Source organism: Crinia signifera, chromosome 11 (genome assembly GCF_055691185.1).
Source record: "Crinia signifera chromosome 11, ASM5569118v1, whole genome shotgun sequence".
Taxonomy (NCBI): Eukaryota; Metazoa; Chordata; class Amphibia; order Anura; family Myobatrachidae; genus Crinia; species Crinia signifera.
Window position 1 is genome coordinate 15,481,788 of NC_139227.1, and position 16,995 is coordinate 15,498,782.

General features: G+C 47.7%; 1 long non-coding RNA gene across 1 annotated transcript in view; it reads right to left on the reverse strand.

The window, feature by feature from the left end:
• LOC146045354 (uncharacterized) overlaps positions 1-16,151 on the reverse strand; it is a 34,331-nt gene extending 18,180 nt beyond the window's left edge. The window contains exon 1 of the long non-coding RNA XR_014465423.1: positions 15,514-16,151. This is a non-coding gene — a long non-coding RNA (uncharacterized LOC146045354). The remainder of the gene's footprint in view (positions 1-15,513) is intronic.
• Between the last annotated feature and the right edge of the window lie 844 nt (positions 16,152-16,995).

Consider the following 16,995-nt stretch of genomic DNA (forward strand, 5'->3'; position numbering starts at 1 on the left):
CCCTATGTTTGGACTACAGTTGTCATCATCATCAATGAAGCAGTGCCAACAAAAGATTGAGCTCCGTCAAACGGCTTTATCATTACCGATTTATGCCGTACATTATAATACGTGCCTAGTGAGTATTTTATTCTTGAATGCTCAGGAAATATAGAGCTGGAGGCAACGTGTATTTAAAATTCAACTCAAACACTAAACTGTAAACTGCTGAATTCAGATTTCACAGGACAAGGCTCATTGAACACACCGAGTCAGCTAATGTCTGAGCTTTCGCTACTTACAGTGAAACAGGAACGCGTAGCGCTCATTCGTTATCTCATTTCTGACATGCCCCTAATTGTGGCCAGACGCAACAAATATAGGAAATAATACAATGAGGGAAGTTATTTGTGAGGCTCCACAGCGAAAGGTAGAAAATCAGGACATATTGCTACAGAGCAATGAGATAATTGTGGTGCATTGTGCTTTTAATAAATGCTGGTTTGGAAAACAATGGCGTGCACAGACATTCAGCAATAAAGCACTGTGGAGCAGACTAATTAGGAAAATACATTTCTAACAGAATTGGCAAATGCTCTATACCCGCCTTCACATTTTCCAGCCTTCTAGTGAATGTACCGCTTGATGTTGCTGTCATTTGTTTGCCCGGAACCCATTCATTTCAGTCGATAAATAATAAAATGCACCTGAATGGATGGAAAATACAGTCGACTGAGTTTTCCAAACCACACATCGCTGCAGCATTTACATTAAGCAGAGATGCAAAAATATGGTAAATATTTTTGTCGTCAGCCTAGATCCGAGTGCTGCGCCCAAAAACGCAGCCCTGGATCATCATTGGGACCATGAGATGCACCATAGGCCTTCTGAGTGAGTCTAAGCTCCATAGCCGAGGCCAAGGGCATAACTACCATAGGTGCAAGGGCTGAGGGGGGCCCATCTTTGCTGTCTAACTTATATGTTTTATATACATTTATCACCATCAGTTGCTAAATAGGGGGCCCCTTACAAACTTTTGCTATGGGGCCTATGAATATATAGATGTGCCTCTGGCCGAGGCCAGTAAATCTGCAACAGCATCCACGCAGACATTGGCCTCTCCAGTCTCAAAATACAGTGCCAACATGCCCCCATTTTTGGGAATGCCCATTCTCTGCCTATTCATTGCCTATCGAAGCTTCGTGCAACAATGCAAGACCCAGGGCGGGATGTTGTAACATCCGCAGCCCTGTTCGCCCCCCCCCCCCCCCTTCGCCGCCCACCGCATTATTAATAACAGCATATGTTCTAACATATGCGGTTATTAACGCAAGGACAGCTCTTGCGATAAGAGCTGTCCCTTGCGATGCGGCACCAGCACTGGACTTCCGGGTCTGTGACACGCCGGCTGCAGGGCATGCTGGGAGGGATCCGAGACGGATCCATCAAACAGCTCTGCGGTAAGAAGCCCATAGGCTTCTGCAGGGAATCACGAGCTTTTGCTGGCGATTCCCTCTGCAGCGCTGCCACTGCGGAGGGGGGTTAGAGCATACAGAAATGCGGTAAAAACCTGATAACTGGGTTTTTCCTGCATTTCTGTCTTAGAGAATCACCCCCTCTATCTGCACATGTACAGAATGGGTTCTATACATGCGCAATGCACTAAACACTGAAGATGTCCGTAAAACCATTTAAAAATGACACCTTGCTGAGCATATACTATCATTCCAAAACACTGTTACCTGCGCTGACAGGCAGCAGGTTCGGCAGGGCTGCGGGCAGGACGGATGGCAGGATCCTACACTGCTGTCCACCTGTTTCCGTGTCTCCTGGGCCTGTTACTCGGCAGCAAGGGATGCGGAGGGTACACTTCTCCTCCAGTGTCTGTAAGCATGCCGGAGGGCGCTGACAACTGGGTTACCAGGGGACGCTGGCCGGGCGCACCTGCCGCAGCTGGCTTTAATAGGTCCGGGGGGCTGGATCCTCCTCAGGTGTTTGGACACCTGAGCCCGTTTAGGGGATTAAGCTCAGCATAGCCCCTCCGTTTTGGTAGTCACCTGCCTCTCTTTAGGTTCCACTTGGTCCTGGCTTGTCTGGTTCATCTGCTTCTGGGATCGCTAATTGTCAGTCCTGGTCCGGTTCCAGTAAACCGTAAGTGCTTCACGTTAGAGCCCAGGTTTCATTTCTATACCATTTGTTCGGTTTCTATTTTGTGGACTGTGTTCTCATTTTGAAGAGTCCATGCTTGCTTATTTCCCTCTGGGATCTCCAGAGTTTGCCGCAGTTCAGAGCCATGTCTTATGTTCACCCCATAAGAGTTGTTTCCCTGATACGGTACTATTCTGTATCATTTATGTTGTTTTGCTGTGTCTTTGTGTAGTGTTATATTCTTATGTATGCAACTAAGTCGCTTATACGTTTGGTTTCCTTTTATGGCAGTTGTCGGCAGTGTGCCGTTAGTTTGTTGTTTCTTTCTGGTTAGGTCCTGTTAATCAGCTTCACCTTTTGACCATTTGCTAAAATATCTCCGGTACTTTGTCCCAATGCAAGACCTAGTGGCACTGGAGTTGGGACGGACCTAATTTGTCCCTCCAAACCTGGCTATTATAGGCGAATACCTAGTTTAGCAGGTGCCAGCCATCTTTCAGGAAAGGTCAACAGAGGCAGAGTAGGGTTCGCTGTGGCCATCCTAAACAGCAGTCACGGCTGTTGGGTAACACCCAAATCATAACAAACTCAACTCAATCCATGTTTTTTAACTGGTGTTGGATAATACTAACAGTACTTAAAGAAAATAAAGATACATATAATTGTAAAGCACTGAAGAGAGTGATCTATAAAATAAATAATAATAATTGTAAAAATGTCAGTGTCCCTGCCATGAAAAGCTGCAGTTGACAATAATTAGCTGGGCAACCTTTTAAAAAGTTGAGAAATATTCAGTCCTTTAATATGACTCATTTTGTAGAACTCCTTGGGGTAAATTTACTAATTGAAGATCTATTGAAGATGGGATATTGCCCACAGAATCTTGCCATCTTAGTAAATTAACCCAGTTGAATTAAAACTTAAAAATCCTTCAAGGTCAACCTTCTTCAAAAATTGTTGTTAGCGAAGAAAACAAAACTCTAAGAGGCATATTGGGAGATGCGCTATACCTTCCTATTGTCTTATTTGAGATGGTGGCTTTGCTTTGGGGGTATAGGCAAAACAAAATCCCACAGGTTTCACTGAACCTGTGTGTTTTCACATCAAAATGGGTCTTTTATTCAGCGATCCAATTGCAAAGCTCGATAGAAAAACTTTGGCGAAACATCGGGGATAAAAATAGCAAATAAATGCCTGTTTTACGCTCCCAATGTCTTACTGGGGGTAACTGCATACCCCCTTTGTGTTGTTAAATAGATCATAAGCTGTTGGAGATTCCAGGCAGATCTGAGATCTCCACTTCATATATGGCGGTCAGGCAATACCCTGCGACCCATCTGGGAGTTATCTGCTCCTGAGTGTCTGGGCCTGTTAAATCTCCATTCATCGTCCTTATCAACTTAAAAAAAAAATCACTATTCAAATATTTCAATGGCACAGCTGTTATTCTTGTACACTGAAAATCTACCTCCCCTCCAAAACAGAATGGTTTCAAAGACTGGAAACATATCGTTTAATGATTGATATTATTATGTCTTCTCCTGATGATTTTTAGACCTACTCGCTCATATGGTCTCCACGGCTAGCTTTATGTGATTCAGATTGATATAAATCCCTCACTGCCACTCCTTAGCGCAGTACAGTATCTTGAACAAATAGCTTGAATGTAACCAAATATATTTGTTGAAACTCAGTCAGGGTTGCTGACTTTTGAAAGCTCCTCTCCAGGAGAAGCACGGAGAGGAGACTTTCAGCATGAGTTCCGGGGCGGGGCTTAATCGTGACGTCATTAAGTCCCGCCCCCATGAAGGGAAGTGACCCAATTTGCCGATCTCCCTGGAGGGGGCGGGGCTAATGATTCGATTATGACACTTAGCCCCACCCCCTCCCCTGAGATCGGCAGATAAGGTTATTTAAACACCATGGTCGGGGGGGGAGCCACAATAAAGGGGAGGGGAGAGTGGGGGTCCCCCAGAATCCGTGAGGGTTGCCCACCTTTCCAGTGGGCCGGGAGGGTGACCCGATTTTCGAGGGAAGGCAACCCTGATCTCAGTGGTCTCTCTCCTCTTCCCCCCTAATACTCCCCCCCACCACCTTATCACCTCAATTACTTTCTGATCATATGCTATCTTTCTTTCTTTTTTAAGTTTGATATATTAAAATGTGTGATTTATTCTGTTTTGATTTTCGATGTATTTTTTACTCAGATAATACACAATGGGGAAAATTTACGTATTGGGGGAAACGCTAGTCATGCCTAGGAAAATGATGGGAGTATTGGGGAAAACGCTAGTCATGCCTAGGAAAATGATGAGAGTATTGGGGAAAACGCTAGTCATGCCTAGGCAAACGATGGGAGTATTGGGGAAAACGCTAGTCATGCCCAGGAAACCAATGAGTGTATTGGGGGAAAACGCTAGTCATGCCTAGGAAAACGATGGGGGTATTGGGGGAAAACGCTAGTCACGCCTAGGAAACCGAGGGGAGTATTGGGGGAAAACGCTAGTCATGCCTAGGAAAACAATGGGAGTATTGGGGGAAAACGCTAGTCATGCCTAGGAAACCGATGGGAGTATTGGGGGAAAAAGCTAGTCATGCCTAGGAAAACAATGGGTGTATTGGGGGAAAACGCTAGGCATGCATTGGAAACCAATGGGAGTATTGGGGGAAAACGCTAGTTATGCCTAGGAAAACGATGGGAGTATTGGGGGAAAATGCTACTCATGCCAAGGAAAACGATGGGAGTATTGGGGGAAAACGCTAGTCATGCCTAGGAAACTGATGGGAGTATTGGGGGAAAATGCTAGTCATGCCTAGGAAAACAATGGGAGTATTGGGGGAAAACGCTAGGCACGCCTAGGAAAACTATGGGAGTATTGGGGGAAAACGCTAGGCATGCCTAGGAAACCGATGGGAGTATTGGGGAAAACGCTAGTCATGCCTAGAAAATCGATGGGAGTATTGGGGAAAACGCTAGTCATGCCTAGGAAATCGATGGGAGTATTAGGGAAAACGCTAGTCATGCCTAGGAAACCGGTGGGAGTATTGGGGTAAAAAAGCTAGGCATGCCTAGGAAAACTATGGGAGTATTGGGGAAAATGCTAGTCATGCCTAGGAAAATGATGGGAGTATTGGGGAAAACTCTCGGCGTAGCCTAGGAAAACAATGGGAGTATTGGGGAAAACACTATGCGTGCCTGAGCATTTTATGGGAGGGTGTGTGAAGTCAGCTCCAGCCCGGATATGCATTTTTCCATCGCACTGCCTAGTTCGTCTTGGGCTAAGCAGCACCTGCTAGAATTGGGGTCAGTGTAAAAATCATTAGATGATCATTAGATGCCTACAAGCTTCCATGCGGTTTCATATTGTGGTTTTAGTGGACCCCTGTCCCTAGGCTCGGTTGAAGCTTAGAAATGCAATGTTCTATCAAACAGCGCTATGCCATTAAATTAGGTGTGGGATTCAGAAAATCGGCTATGGAGACGTTGGCCATGATCCAGAAAATGCATTGCCGCCAATTGGAAGCTGCATCATGACAATGCACCAAGCTACACCAGACTCATAGTCAATGACTTCCTGGCACGGAACGGCATCGCAACACTTCCCCAGCCCCCTTACTGTCCCGATCTGGCCCCAGCAGACTTTTTCCTGTTCCCCCGAGTGAAGACAGCCCTCAAAGGGCATAGCCATGGGACAGTAGCAGAGGTCAAAGTGGCTTCTACGTGCTGCTTGAAGGACATTCCAGAAAAGGATTTCCAGGGCACCGTCCCAGCATGGACAACTCGTTGGCAGAAGTGTGTTAACACACAAGGGTCTTATTTTGAAGGATTTAAATTGTTAGTAGCGATATATGTATAATAGTGGAATATATACTGTAGGTCACGGGTGTCAAATACAAGGCCCGCGGGCAAAATCCGGCCCGCCAGACCTCGTCATGTGGCCCTCGCGAGGAGATAGCACGCAGGGGCAGTGTGTCCAAGCTCCTGCCTAGGCCACCTCCTCTCACCCAACCCCCCACCCCGCACGCACTCGATCGCCGGAGCTGCGGGGTTGGTTGCTGGGACTGGGACATCACGCAGCTGGCGATCCGTGCTGGACTGCTGTTAGTAGCGGTAACCGTGTGTGCGAGGCGGCTGACTGAAATAGGTTAGTAGTGTATAGCTCGGGCTGGTCGCTGTACGTGGGGATCTCTGTCACTGAGGGTGACATTTACACATCAGGCCATGCTCTCCTCTAGTCACTGCGTGTCTATCTTGCTAGCCCACATTAAAATGTCTTTCCCAAAATGGTGTCACCTCCTCTAGCATCCCTTAGGCAGCTCTGTACCTTCTGTCCCTGTCTACCACTGAACCCTGCACCTCAATATAATTAGTACTGGATGTGGAATTACATTTCTGCAGCATAGCTCTGTGTTTGATGGCCCACCATTTTTGTTATCGCATTATTGTTATATGCATGTCCTGTTTCATGCTGCTTTAAAGTACACCTTGTACAAGTTTTCTGTCATTTGTACTTTTTGGGAGACCGGCCCTTTGAGGGTGACCAAACTGCTGATGCGGCCCCCGATGAATTTGAGTTTGACACCCCTGCTGTAGGTAGACTCAGGACCTCCCGCAGCTGCGTCTGTTGGCGGTCATCCATTTATCACAAATGCCTCTACACTGTCCTTCCCTTGTGTACATCCGTTAGTCGGAAAGTGTCACAGGGCTCGATTCAGACCTGATCGTTGCTGTACAAATTTGCATAGTGGCCGATTATCGATACACTGTGCATGCGTACGACCGTGGTACACATGCGTGATCCCCGATATCGAAGAAATCTTGCTACTTTTTTCCTTCACTAGTCCCTTGCAAGGTGATTGACAGGAAGCAGGTGGCTGTGGGCAGGGCAGGCGACGGGGGGAGGGGTACCAGTACCATTACGGCCGTAACCCCACCCCCACCCCTCCCTGAATACCATTACATTACCTAGCTGCGGCGGCGCATCTCCTCAGGAGCGCACACTTCCACAGTGCAGCCTGCAGAGCACCAAGCCCCACTGTGTCCTAGGCTCTGCGCTCAGCAGGCTGCACTGTGCATTGTGCGTGCCTGGCTGGGGGGGGGGGGGGCGCCGGTTGGGGGAGGCGGTGTGCGACCACGGGGGTGGGGGGGTGGCACAGTGCTGATGTCGCTGTGGGCAGCTGCCAGGGCTTCTCCGAGGCTGGGGCCCGGGACAGCTGTACCCACAGCACCCCCTGTCGGCGGCCTTGCAGCTAACCATATGACGCAGAATGCTGTGCCCTCCCATCTGCCTTACTATATAGTGAATATTAATTAGCTCCTTTTCCCCCAAAAAATGTAACAGTGTAATGTGGGCTAGGTGACATGAGAGAGATTGCTAGACTAATGAGGGAGAGAGGGAGATTGCTGCTATGTCAGGGAGTCTCCTGCAGAATGCAGAAGGTAACTATGATGAAGCAGTGTAATTTGGGCTAGGTGACATGAGGGAGATTGCTAGACTAATGAGGGAGAGAGGGAGATTGCTGCTATGTCAGGGAGTCTCCTGCAGGAGGGGAGGTAACTATGATGTAACAGTGTAATGTGGGCTAGGTGACATGAAGGAGATTGCTAGACTAAGGAGGGAGAGAGGGAGATTGCTGCTATGTCAGGGAGTCTCCTGCAGGAGGGGAGGTAACTATGATGCAGTGTGCACTGCACATGTCACTGAGCTGTAGCAGTAAGCAGTGCAGTGCAGAGGTCTACGTGGCTTTATTGCACTGTGATTTAGTATGTGATATTTCTAAAGCGAAAAATCATTAGCTAAATAAAGAAGTGAGAATGCTGCTACCTCAGGGAGGTGACGGGGATTCCCTCTCCGCTGAGTCACGGTGCTGCTATCTTCCTTTTGCTTGACTGGCAATTTATATTCTTAACAACGCTGGCCATCAGAGGGTTAAACCCTTCCCCAGTGGCGTACTGCCAGCTCATATGCAGATGGCATCATTTAATCCTTATAATGCAGCATTAACAGCAAAGAGCTGGCACAATATGCAGGCGGTACATACAGCAGGCATCATGGACACACAGCAGGCATCTATCTGTGAGCACCTTACATGCAGAAGAGATAGGAGAGGCTGGCATACAGTGGCACAAGGTATACAGCACTCACCGGCTATATAAGGTGTCTGATATGCTCTGGGACCCAGTTAATAATAATAATTGGTAGCAATATAGTGATACAAATGCTTTAGGGGAATGCTGCCAGTAGCCTGTGATTGGGTAAGCTGTGGTGAAAGATTAGGGTTAGGCTATTAGAAGGGATAGGGCTAGATCAGCGGAGCTTACAGGCCATTCGCAGTGCTGAGATCCAGGGTAGGGGAACTCAGTGACTGCTGCACAACTACAGTGTGAGCCAACAGCCAGCAAGCAGCTGCCTTATGGGCCGATTCAAACCTGCTCGCTAGGCTTAATATATTCAGAGCCTAACGAGCAAGTTAACGCCACCCCGGTGAACGCATGCCCCAGTGGCGTAACTAAAAAATAAGCGAACCCCTGCTCGAAAGCGCCCCCAACCCCAACACCCCCCCCCCCTCCCCTCTCTCGCCCTTTCCCCCAGTAAAGTTTAATCTAACTCACCCCTCCGCTTGCCGCCACCGGGTCTGCGGGACCTGCAGATCTACTTGCTTCCTGTCCTGGTGCTCTTCCTGCTGCTACTGTGTAATGCCTCCAACAAAATGTCCGCCCCCTTACAGCAGACCGATTTTAAGGATGCTAGAGTAGACCGCCTCCTCTAGCATCCTCAAAACCTGTCTGCTGTGAGGGGGCGGACATTTTGTTAGAGCCATTTTATCTATTAGCGGCAGCAGGAGGAGCGCCGGGAGTTCGCGCACTGCAGGCAAGTAGAACCACAGGTCCCGGTACCAGAATCCCCTCGCTACGCTGCTTACACATCCGCTCGCATGCGCCTACACAGAGAAAAAAAACATTCGATGGTTACTACCATCGTATGATTTTTCCTCTGCTCGCAGCTGAAAATAAGCCAGGACTTAATCTTCTGCTGTACGGTCTTCTCCAAAATGGGTGCGGGCGTTGACGTCATATGACATCATCCACCCGCCATGAGCAGGCAGGGGCACGTCTGCATTCGCTGGAGTCCTCCCAGCATTTATATGGGTGCGCCCACTGTTTTTGTGGGCATGTCCATGAAAGGCCGGGTGCCCACCCCAGAATGCCCTCTGCCTGTCAATCAGGCAGCAAGCGCCCCGGCAAGTCAAAAGTTCGCCGAAAGCACTAACTGCAGGGGTCTGCGCATGCACAATAGCACCTACGCACATGCGCAGTCCCCCAACATTGGCGATGGGGACGAATTCGCTGCTCAACGAGAAGGTCTGAATCGCTTAGAACCGTCATATGCAGTACAGTATCCGGATGACTGAAGGTTATTTTGGTTCACTCCTTCTGGCAAATTCCTTCTCAAATGGACAAAACCATGTGCACTGCGGGTGGGGCAGATGTTACTTGTGCAGAGAGAGTTAGCTTTGGGTGGGGTTTTACTTCAAAGTGAGATCTATATTGCAGTGTAAAAATAAAGCAGTCAGTATTTACCCTGCACAGAAACAAAATAACTCACCCAAATCGAATTCTCTCTGCACATGTTACATCTGCCCCCCTGCAGTGCACATGGTTTTGTCCATCTAAGAAGGATTTTGTCAGAAAGGTGAACTAGAATAAGGCCATACAGTATGTGTACAAAAAAAATCAAGAGTTAATGGATTTTTTTATTGTTGAATTACATTGTCTATTCTCAAATGAGAGCTTATAACCAATCCATGAAAATAAAAATACCCTCAACAAATCCTGCATACATTGCCCCCATACAGAGGTGGTGTTTGATTCTATGGGCAGTATTCAATGAGAAAAATTCTCTGTGTTTTATGGAGAATTTGTGCTTTGTTCGCCTTGGACGGAGCATTTTGCTCTCCAAAAGCGAGCAACCCTATTCAATGTGAAATATTCGCCGTCTTTCTAAGTGATTTTCTCCGTGTCTCTCCGTGTAGCAATTCTCCATCTTTTGATGGGGAGCTGGAATGTGAACTTTTAAACTAAAAGGTTTTTTTTTTTAATTTTGGTGTCAAAAAATCAGGTTGTTTTTTTCTATGAAGGGGCATGTTATTTTTATTCATGTGCTTATAGCACATGAATATATATTTAATTAAAAAAAAAAATTTTTTTTTTTTTTTACACAGTGCAGCCAGCAGGGGGCTGGAGCGCTCGAGCCGCTCATTAGATATTCATATATTCACTGCACCCGATCGTTAATATGCACGATCGGGTGCAGTGAATACTGGGTCCCCCGCTGGCTAAAGGGGGGGGGGGCAGCCTGTGCTGCCTGGGTCCCGGGGAGCCCCCCTACCCTCCACATTCCTCTGGAGCAGCCAGGGAGACATTAATCTCTCTGGCTGCTTCCGTCCCCCGGCTCCCTGAAAGCTCCCTGCCGCGGACGCTCGTCCGCTGCAGGGGTTAAGACTCGCCGCGAGTGGCGGCGAGCATCAGCCACATTGAATAGTGGATAAAAAAGTGCCGTGACGGAGAATCTCCAAACATGGAGAATCTCCGCTAAAACACGGAGAGTGCATGGAGAGCGAAATAAAACGCTCTCCATGCACGGAGAATTTCCTCATTGAATACTGCCCTATGTCTTTCTGAGATAAACTAGATAAAGAAAGAGATGAAGGAAGAAGCGCAGCTGCAAGTATTGTGTAAAGCCAGAAAAATGGGAAGTGTGAGATCGTTGTCCTGCTCTGACATAGAGACTATAGTGGAATATATTGTTAATACTTATGACTAGTGATGTCTGAAAGTATTAATCCAGATCCTGCATTTGTTATTAATAATGCTGGAGACAATGGGCCTGATTTTGATTGGCACATTGGGCCGGATGCAGAGGAGGAAGTACAATGCCAACAGCGCTGTCTATATGTATATCCGTGCATCCAAATGTACAAAGACAGATTCATTTTTAGATTGACTGGTCTGAGGGAAAACATTAAATCTTTGCCTGGGGAGAGGCGCTGCAGCGGTCCAATAAGTGGCTGCATTTACACAGCGCTGCAAAATGGCTCCATTTGATTTCTTACCTGAGACTTCAGCTATGCAGGAAAAAGAAGATGCTGGTGTAGGCCTACAAATGCCGGATGGCATACACACAAGTTGCAGAAGACTCCCTCTGCCCTAAAACTCTTGGGCACGCCTGTGTTTTCCTAGGCACGCCTACTGTTTTATTCTGACACGCCTGCGTTTTTCTTAGCACTCCCACTAAATGGCCGGTTACCTCCCCCAGACGCCTACATCCTGTCAATCACATTGCGAACGGCAAGCAAAAGAAAAAAAATTACACTATTTTATTCTCCCACCACGCCCTAGCGGATGGTAGGGCCTGAAAAACTGCCTGTCGGCACATGTCTGGTCAAAAAACATAAAAAAAAAAACATGTCGACCTCACGACCTGTTGACCGAAAGTCATGTCAATTTCTTTACCTGTCTACATTCTATATGTCGATATTTTGACCTTGTCGGGATTTTGACCTTGTTGGGATTTTGACCGTCAGTCAATGGTTGTCGGGATTTTGACCGTCGGGATTTTGACCGTCGGGATTTTGACCGTCGGGATTTTGACCGTCGGGATTTTGACTGCATCCCTTTGTGACACTGATGGAGTAGAACTGGGTATCCAGTGAGCCATATAATGTAAATTAAGTGCACAGTGTGTCATATATTAGGAAGTGGGGCACAGTGTGACATAATGGGGCAGATGTACTAAATCTTGAAAAGTGATACGGTGGAGAGCAGGGAAGTCATCCCCATAAAACCCTGGAAGTTCCCCTGGGAATGCTTTTTAGCTATCTGCGCATGCGTAGGCAACGCAATGCACATGTGCAACGTAGTGTCTCCGCACTCGTTCTCGCCAATACCGTCTAGAAATGTGCACCGAACTCCCTCTGGAAATATGGGCGTAACATGGGCGTCATGTGGGCGTACACAAGGGTGCGGTTTCCAAGTGGGCAATACTGGGCGTAAATCTGGGCGTACACGTGGGAGTGCACGAACAGTGGTAGGCGTGCATTCGGACAGGACACCGAATGCAAGCGAATCAACACGGCAGAAATCTGCGGAGTCCATAAGCAAGTTTCAGTTCTCGGAAGGCAATGGTTCATGCGCTAGGCATTCGGATCGCCCAATTAGTACGGCCGCACCTTAAGCACTCTCAGCTGACCACAATACAATCCACTCCTCTACTCATTAGTGATTAATTATACTCTTTTCACAGGTTCAATTGGAAGCATTGCTGGCTAAATGGCCCATTACAAAATACTACAATATATGCTGCAAACACAACTGCATTGTTGCTATCTGACCCACATTTACACTGCAAGCAATGGACATAAGACAATAGCAGTAAGACCGTGCAGAATCTTTGTGTTCCCACCGCAAACGCACGTTTGGATGCAGTCCGAAGACACTCCCTCTTCTTAGCGAGTCCGTCCGAAGGGATGCGGACGACCTGTGGGCGTGTGTTCTTAGAATGTCCACCTTGCGTGGTGTTCGGTCATTTCCGAAAGAAGTCGGAACAGACCGCAATAACCAGAATAAGGCCCATAGTGTGGCATGTCAATAAGAGTCTCATCTGGTAACAGGAATATTATTATTTCATAATAGTAAAGTCCCTTGGCTTTTCCATTGCATAACTGTGTGTGTGCGTACGTGTGCGTGCGTGCGTGCGTGTGTTTGTCCTTCCTTAGTTCTTGTCCCTGGAATGTGTATAAGTACAATACAAATATTCAGACAAAAGAATAGTTTTCCGGTGATGCCATTTCCCATCACCTCTCTAGGACACTTTTATCTCTGCTTGTTATACTCCACACCAACTGCGGAGGGATGGGTGGCTTAAAATAGGAGTGTACCGGAGTCCAATATTCTGTTGCTGGGTCTGCTTCTGAGTTTGGAGAAGGGGTATTCAATCCCAGGTCCCAACTGCCAGTACATCCTGCCAGTCGGGAACCTGGCCCGTTTTTGGTCTGCTCTGCTTTTTCGACTTAATGTCCCACCAGCCGATTGACATAAACGGGGGCGTGTCCGTGAAAACAACAGTTAACGGTAATTTTTGTCAAAACGAGCCCAACTGTCAGGTCATTCTGCTGAGATGACAATTCAATGCTGTCGGGAAAGACGGCATTGAATAGGCGCCCGCCGCTATTTCCACCGTCGGAGGAATTGAATACACCCCTTAATGTCTCACTGGTACAGATTTTTGTACTGTCCATGTGTCCGTTGCTGGTTTATTTAGCCACAAATGGCAGAATTCTTCCAGCACTCAGTCCTTGGGTGTGAAAATCAATAGGTGATGAGAGCACGGTCTGGTTCTTCCTTTGTGTATATACATAATTCAGTGGCAGCCGCTCACTGCAAGAAGCCTTGAAAGACACCTGCCTCCTCCCATTCTATAATTCAATAACACTGTACATCACAGAACCTGAATAGAACCATCAGTCTGCAAGCCCCACATCACATGCCGAGGACACCTGTACATTCCGCAACACCTGAGCCTTTATCTTCTGCAGAATAATATTCTAAAAGGCAGACAACCATGTTGGGTAAGACATACGATGTTGGCTGAGACATACGATGTTGGGTGAGACATACGATGTTGGCTGAAGCATTATTACACAACTTAGTATTAGGCTTCTGTGACCCGTTATCCCTTAGGGCGGGATGTATTAATGTACATCGCTGCCCTTTGCTGCCTGTCCGCCGCAATGCCAGCGCATATGTACTAACATATGCGGCTGGCGTCGTGATGCGGTGACTGAGGCCCCCAGCGATGCCTGGAATGTGGTGTGTGGGGGGTCTCCGTCACCTCCCTGCCCCCTCCTGCATCCCTCACGCCGGGGACAGCTAAGCAGGCTGTCCCCGGCGCCTCCTCCTCCCCCCTGCAGCCGGAAGGACGTCCGGCTGCGTCACTAGGGGGAGAAACGTGTTACCTTCCGGGTCCAGGAGGACCTGGACCAGGTTAGCCAGAGGGAGGGGGAGAAGGGGGTTGGCGGGTTTGCGGCGGAGGCGTCAGGCGGCAAAAAGAAGCCCATAGGCTTCTATAGGGTATCGCCACCCAAAGGTGGCGATACCCTACAATGCGGTGACGTGGCGGCGGGGTTTTAATACATAAAAAAATGCAGTATTGCCCATTACACATTATGCCACACACCAAGATGCCCATTACACATTATGCCTCACACCATAATGCCTATTATACATTATGCCCATTACACATTATGCCACACACCATGATGCTAATTACACATTATGCCACACACCCTGATGCCCATTAGACATTATGCCACACACCATGATGCTAATTACACATTATGCCACACACCCTGATGCCCATTAAATATTATACCACACACCGTAATGGTTATTACATATTATGCCATGTAAGTGTGACACCCCCAAGGCCAGTGGTGGCCCGGGTTTACCTGAACTGGGTGGAGTTCACACTGAGAGGTTACTTCAGTTCTTCTTTTCCAATTCGGTCAGGAGTCTTTCTGCTCACAATGAATGGACAAGTTGGTACAATTATAACGGTTTATTTTGTGACTCTTGGATGAGGGTATAAATGATCACCTTCAGTAATAACGGCAATTATGGTATCAAGCAAACAAAGCACTGCACACTTCTGTACACATCTTTAGTGGAAGAGTACAATATATCCAATCCGATGAACAATTCAATTCTTGTAACACAATCTGTCTACCTGCAATATATGCAAACTTCTCTTCACAATACACTTACTATTATGTGCAGTAGCTGCATACATTAACTAGACTCTGCTATATCATCCTACTACTGGGTACCCAGATACAACTCAATAGTCACTATTCCTTGTAATGATCCTGCAGATCAAATGATGTGTAACAGTCTCTTCAGGTTGGCTCAGTCAGCAGTAAAGCACAGTCTTTATTTGGGGGTCAGAGGCTGAGAGTCTTGCAATAGGTTTGCTAACTGAAAACAGTCCAAGGCCAACTCATTTAGGTGATCTCAAATCCTTAGACAAGGCTTGGTTAATGCTGAATCCCACATTCAAAGCAGCTTCCAGCATGAAGGGGTTAAATGAAGTCTCTGCATTCACAGTCTACTGAGAGATCCTTTTATAAAGGTTACAGTCTTTTTAGGGCAGTCCTGTTATACTCTGCTGGGGGGTCTGACAGGGACCCACTTCTATAGCCAGGAGCTATCTTTTGCCTGAGCTCTCTGTGGATGCTTTCCTCTGTTAATACTGGAGTTGGGGTGAGTGGTGCAAACTTGGATCTAGTGGGGAGCACACTTTTACACAGGGGTGTTATAGTCAGACTCACGCTTTATTGGATGTTGCTGGTACAGGCTGTTACAGTGTCCTCCACTCTGCATGCTGTCCTGCTCTGCAGGGTCTCCTCTGAGCACATGGGGCTCTGTGTGTCTTTGCACCTTGCTGCTGCTGCTGCTGCTGTTAGCAGTTATTTTCACTGTGTCCCACTCAGTAGCACTTTTATTGCTAGCAGGTACGGCTGGCAGATTAGCTGGGGAGATTAAGAACTCTCTCTGTGTCACTCTCCTCACACCTCAGTTCCATTCAGCTCAGACACCATGCTGCTGCCCTCTCCCTCTCTTCCACTTGCTTCTTCCTGCTTCACCTCTTGACCCCACACTCTGTTAGCCAATACAGCTACCTTTTCTTCAAAGCTGTCAATCATCCTGCTGGGTTGATCCCGCCCCTGCTGGTAGCATTAAAGGGGCCTGCACTCAATTTACCCTCAGTGCTCCATACCTTAGGCAGATACTCAAAATGTCAGTTTATAGTGATTAGCAACCCACTGGGGTGCTACATTCGCCCACGCTTTTTCATGTGCGTGTCCTCACGCATCAACAGCTAATGGCAACGGGAACCATCAATCCCCATAACTGGCGGGCAAGATATTCCTTGTGCTTCTTGCTGGTAGAAATTCCTTTTGGATCTTTTTTCTTTCTTGATGCCTGCTGTAACCACAAGGTGACCTCCTCCTTGCTTATCGTGTGGTACTCAACGTCGGGCCCATGCAATTCTGGGAAGAGCCATGTCACCTTCTCCTTAGCTGCACTAGGGGTGTATTCCGGGGCCTTACACTCAGACTTTGATACATCTGACTCTTTGCTATTGGTTTCCAAGGCTCTAGATCTCTCTGCCACAACTAGTTGCCCCACAGCTTCAATGGCTCTTTCTCGGTGAGTTGCACTGGAATCTGTTGGTCTGGGGTTGGCTGTCCTGGAACCAGTGTGCTCTATCCTTTTTCTGCCCTCCCCTTCTCTTGGTTCTGGGGGAAATTGCCATCTGACTACATCCTGCAGCTTCGGTTGCATCTTGTTACCTCCCCGGGGTCTTTCCTCAACCAGCAGAACTTCACTTGGTTCCTCTCTACTTTTACTGTAATGGTAATCTTGCTGGCAGTAGCGTGAATGCTCTCTGAAAGGTGGACAGCGCCAATGCTGGCTGCCCTCTGCAGCATGCCTGTTGCCTTGCACCTGAGCCCCATTTAGACTGATCACGTGTACAGCCTTGATACCTTTCTTTCCATTTGCCAACTCAAATTCCACCATTTCGCCACTTCTCAGGCTCCGAAACCAGTTTCGGTTGGTTTTCTGAATGGCAGTAAAATGTACATACACGCTTTGTCTGGTGTCTGTTCTCTTGATGAACCCGTACCCACGTGGTACACTGAACCACACGACACGACCAGAGATCCTTCTTGGGTTGGTTCGCTCACCAGCCACAGCATTATGTACCCCAGACACTCTCATTTGGTTCTGGAATACTGCAGGTGGGC